Raw genomic sequence first — 5,963 nt, forward strand, 5'->3', positions numbered from 1 at the left:
TACCATCCGACCTACATAAATAACAACTACTTGTGCCAAGTTTCAAGTCGATAGCTTGTTTCGTTCGGAAGTTAGCGTGATTTCAACAGACGGACGGACGGACGGACATGCATAGAACTACTCAGCATTTCGACCCATAAATAAAGGGTGATTCTTTTGAGGTTAGGATTTTCATGCATTATTTTATTTATTTATTTTATTTATTTTCTCGATTTTGTAATTTGAAGCCATGGGCCAATATATATTAAATTACAATAAAGACTACTCCAAAATTTAGAATACAAAATTATAAAAACATAATGACTTAAGACTAAAAATAATAATAATAATATGGGTAACAATTATTTAAAAAAAGGAAACAATGTATAGATATAAATTTATGTTTATAAAAAAAGAAAAAAAATACTATAAATAATAATAATTAAATCACATATTTATTGATTAGTGTTAATAATTGTACATGACGATCATATTAAGCGGTAAGACAAGTAATGGACACAGCATACTATAAAGTTTATTTATTTTTTATTTATTTATTTATTTATTTATTTATTTTTTTTTTTTTTTTATTTTTTTATTATGTCAGATTAGCAAAATGAAGAAGTAGCTTTTTTCGATATGTAGGACAGGATGTAGGACAGTATTTGACAGATCACGTGGGATTTCAGACATGGTGTCAAAGAGAAAGATGCTCAGTATGCTTTGACATTTCATCATGAATAGACTTACTAACGAGCCACAACGTCGAATTTTCAGTGAATGGGCCCTAGAAAAGTTGGCAGAAAATCCGCTTTTTTATCGACAAATTTTGTTCAGCGATGAGGCTCATTTCTGGTTGAATGGCTACGTAAATAAGCAAAATTGCCGCATTTGGAGTGAAGAGCAACCAGAAGCCGTTCAAGAACTGCCCATGCATCTCGAAAAATGCACTGTTTGGTGTGGTTTGTACGCTGGTGGAATCATTGGACCGTATTTTTTCAAAGATGCTGTTGGACGCAACGTTACGGTGAATGGCGATCGCTATCGTTCGATGCTAACAAACTTTTTGTTGCCAAAAATGGAAGAACTGAACTTGGTTGACATGTGGTTTCAACAAGATGGCGCTACATGCCACACAGCTCGCGATTCTATGGCCATTTTGAGGGAAAACTTCGGAGAACAATTCATCTCAAGAAATGGACCGGTAAGTTGGCCACCAAGATCATGCTTGACGCCTTTAGACTATTTTTTGTGGGGCTACGTCAAGTCTAAAGTCTACAGAAATAAGCCAGCAACTATTCCAGCTTTGGAAGACAACATTTCCGAAGAAATTCGGGCTATTCCGGCCGAAATGCTCGAAAAAGTTGCCCAAAATTGGACTTTCCGAATGGACCACCTAAGACGCAGCCGAGGTCAACATTTAAATGAAATTATCTTCAAAAAGTAAATGTCATGGACCAATCTAACGTTTCAAATAAAGAACCGATGAGATTTTGCAAATTTTATGCGTTTTTTTTTTAAAAAAGTTATCAAGCTCTTAACAAATCACCCTTTATATACTTTATGGGGTCTTAGAGCAATATTTCGATGTGTTACAAACGGAATGACAAAGTTAATATACCTCCATCCTATGGTGGAGGGTCTAAAAATGTTTAACTATCCTTTAAAAAAATTAAGGAAAAAAAAACAGTTATAAAAAATTTAATTAAAAGAAATTCCTGAATAGGTAAAATAAAGAACATCTTTGGGAGGACATTTTTGGAAGTGCTTTAAAGTTGTGTCTTTAGAAGTACTTCCAATTATTTTTGATGGGATATAAAAATGGCGATCGGTCTAACCGAGCGTTCAGTTCAGAACGTTCGTTGTCCATGTCAGAGAGTTCCCACGCTACTTGGGGCTACTATGAGGTGTCATTGAAAATTTGTCAATGTTGACTAAAGAAGTTCATATTTAGATTTGTAATATTATAGCTTTTTTTGAGATATTATCGTCAAGAAACTTCCTGCCGAGCCGAATTGGTAGCATTTTAACAAAAAGAGATAAAATACTACAGCTAATGTTTGCAGGGATACACGCCATAGTTGGCACTGGCAAAGGGACCCAGACAGCCTCACTAAGAAAAAACACCCTCATTGCTTTTCGAACATTTCGTAAGTTCAAATCGAACATTGAACATTGGCATTGCAGAGTAAAAGGCAATCATTTAATTTATATGGAAATATGTATTGAATTTTTTGAATTAAAAGTTAATCATACTCGCCATGTGCTGTCAAAAGCATTAGCAAAAAGTTCTCAAAGAGAAAGGAAAAGTTGTGTGTTTTCGGAATATTTTTGGTTTGCATTTTAAGTTGAACTTTTAAAGTTCTCTCTTTGGAAATTGTTGGCATAATCTTGATTCGTTGATTTTAGATAGCATAATCGAATTTTTATTTAAATGTCTAACTAAAGCATTAAATTATCGTTGTAGGCATGAAGTTTTTTTCTCTTTCAAGATGAGATTATACGCAGACATTTTTGTTAGACTTTTAAAGATAACTGAGACATTGTCTGCTCTATCTGTTGGTGATAAGATACAATGGCTGTTATTTTCGAAGAAATTGCTTTCGAATCGAAGTATTAGGAGAAATTTTCTGATATGAAATTAATTCAAAATGTTTGTGTGTTTTGTTGGAAGATGATAGGATGACATTTGAGTCAGAAGTGTTTTTTATAGATATCTTGATTGCAACCAAAATACGCGGTAAGAAATATTTCAAATAGTGGACAAGTGGAGTGAAGATAGACTAAAAGATTTTTTTTCCTATGATTATTATTGGCTTTATTATTGTCTGCCCCAGTTTTAATTTTTTATAAGATGTTATATCTTATATGCTCTATTGGAGGGCAAATTAGTATATACGGATCATACAAAACTGAATTGTCCATATTTAAGTTATAACCTAAACAAATGCCGGAATTTTCTTTCCAAAGCTTATCCATAGTGTGCTCTTTCGGCTTCAACCTAAAAACTTATTTGACATATGTTGCCAGAAAGATGGGAAAAAGTTTGTGGCTAGGGACAATACTTCGATTGTTCAGTGTCTTACACATTTTAGAAAACTTGCTGAACATATCGCGAGAACCAATGCAACAAATATTGTAAAATGGGCTAAATCCATTGAAGTTGTGAACTTCAGTTCATCGATGTACCAAAAGAAGTTAGATTGGAAAGAGCCAACAAGTGACTTCGCTTGCACGAAAGTGTCCTCCCAGTAAAAAAAAATGGAAGTTCTTCTTAAGGCACAGTTTTAAAAGGACTTCCAAAAATGTTCTCCCAAAGGTGTTCTTTATTTTAACTGCACATGAAATTCATTTGAGTTAATTTCTTATAACTCGCTTTTTTCATATTTTTAATGGGAAATTTAAAATTTTATTGTTTCAAATGGGTTAAAAACAGATTAAAAATTAATAAAATAGTGCAAATTATTTAAATTTTGCCGAAAAAAATGCTAAATCCTTTCTAGAAAAATTGCGAATTTTTGAAAATATTTGATGTCAAACGTTCCAGACAAGCGTTACAATGTATAAAAAATCATAACAAATTTAAAAAAATTATTTATTCGTCAAAATATCACAAAATTTCTTTATTCACATCCAAATCACTGGATGCATCACTGCATCACACCTTAGGAAGTGATATGAATTCAGTGCTGTTGAAATGGTGGACATCCGTCCTATGACAAGCAAATGAATGAATAAACAAAATGGCCAAAGAGGTCATCTAAGCGGTGCCGGTGCACCCAGAGAAGGAATATGATCACCTCAAACATATTTCAAGAGCAAAATATTATTTTTGGATGATGACCATGTAAAATCCATCCAAAAATAACTTTTTCTCCTTGAAACATATTTGAGGTAATCATATTCCTTATCCGGGTGTGGTAATGGTATGAAGACTGTATTGAAGTCCTGGACAACAATTTCTACCACAGACCATTCCAACAGGATTCAGCACCATCACACTCAGCACGCGTCAACCAAGAATGAGTTAAAAACAAGATTTCTCGCTTCATTACTACAGCCCAATGGCCAACCACATCTCCGTATCTCAAGCCATTGGACATTTGCCTATGGCGCAATTTGAAGTAATATTGGCACAAAAAAATACCAAAGTGAAGATCATTTCAAAATGGCGCCGGCAATGACAATTTTCTACTTGGGTTGTGGTAATACTTACCGATACTTCTTAACTTCTTAACATCGTCTTCTAAATTGTAAGTTAGTCCATACGTGGTAGACGAAAAAACTGCAGATGACAAATTATTACGAACCTGTATGAACCATATACTTACACCACGTACCAAATTTCAACCTGATCTGATGAATTTTACTCCTCCAAGAGGCTCCGGAGGTCAAATCTGGGGATCGGTTTATATTGGGGCTATGTATAATTATGGAGCGATATGGGCCAATTTTTGCATGAATGTTAGAGACCATATAGTTACACCACGTACCAAATTTCAATCGGATCGAATGAAGTTTGCTTCTCCAAGAGGCTCTGCAAGCCAAATCTGAGGTCGATTTATATGGGGGCTATGCGTAAAGGTGGTCCGATATGGCCCATTTGCAATACCGTCCGACCTACATCAATAACAACTACAATAACAATAACAACAACCAAGTTTCAAGTCGATAGCTTGTTTTGTTCGGAAGTAAGCATGTTTCAAACGACGGACATGCTTAGATCGACTTAGAATTTCACCACGACCCAGAATATATATACTCTATGGGGTCTTAGAGCAATATTTCGATGTGTTACAAACGGGAAGATGAAATTTAATATACCCCCACCCTATGGTGGAGGGTATAAAAATGCAAAAAATATAGTAACAAAATATAGTTTCAAATGAAATTTACTCTTCGAGGAGGCAAGCGTCAAAGTTAAAGGGAGATACGGTCAAAATTTGGTTAAGGGAAAACGCGTGTAAATCGGTGAAATCGTTTATTTAAAAAATCAAATTAAATTTCTTTTTCAATTTCAATTAGTATAAAATTCAGGAAAAATATTCAGTTAAGCTTTCGCATTTCCAAATCCGAATTGCCGGGCCTCATGCTTGACACCTGCCATCAGATTTTGTACAGCCACCTTGTCCACCTTCTTCGCCGCAGAAAGCCAGTTTGCCTTGAACTGCTGCTCGTCCTTAGCAGTTTTTTTGGTCTTCTTTAGGTTCCGCTTGACAATAGCCCAGTATTTCTCAATTGGGCGGAGCTCTGGCATGTTGGGAGGGTCCTTGTCCTTGGGAACCACCTGCACGTTGTTGGCGGCGTACCACTCCATGGTCTTTCTACCGTAATGGCAAGATGCCAAATCCGGCCAAAACAGTACGGAACAACCGTGTTTCTTCAGGAAAGGCAGCAGACGTTTATTCAAACACTCTTTCACGTAAATTTCTTGGTTGGCAGTCCCGGAAGCTATGAAAATGCTGCTTTTCAAGCCACAGGTACAGATGGCTTGCCAAACCAGATATTTCTTTGCGAACTTTGACAGTTTTATGTGCTTGAAAATATCTGCTACCTTTCCCCTTCCTTTTGCCGTATAAAACTCCTGTCCCGGAAGCTGCATGTAGTCGGCTTTGACGTAGGTTTCGTCGTCCATTACCACGCAGTCAAACTTCGTCAGCATCGTCGTGTACAGCCTCCGGGATCGCGCTTTGGCCGTCGTATTTTGTTTATCATCGCGATTTGGAGTCATTACCTTCTTGTAAGTCGATAGTCCGGCTCGTTTTTTGGCTCAATGCACGGTTGTAGACGATACACCCAGCTTATTTGCGGCATCTCGGAAAGAGAGGTTAGGGTTTCGCTTGAAACTACCGGCAACTCTCTTTGTCGTCTAAGCGGCTTCCGGTTTTCGATTTCCCCCCGATCCAGACTTCCTGGCTATCGACAAACGTTCCCTAAACACTTTAATTACATTTGTAACGGTTGATTTGGCAACTTTTAGCGAT

The sequence above is a fragment of the Haematobia irritans genome, chromosome 2 (assembly GCF_050003625.1).
Source record: "Haematobia irritans isolate KBUSLIRL chromosome 2, ASM5000362v1, whole genome shotgun sequence".
Lineage (NCBI taxonomy): Eukaryota > Metazoa > Arthropoda > Insecta > Diptera > Muscidae > Haematobia > Haematobia irritans.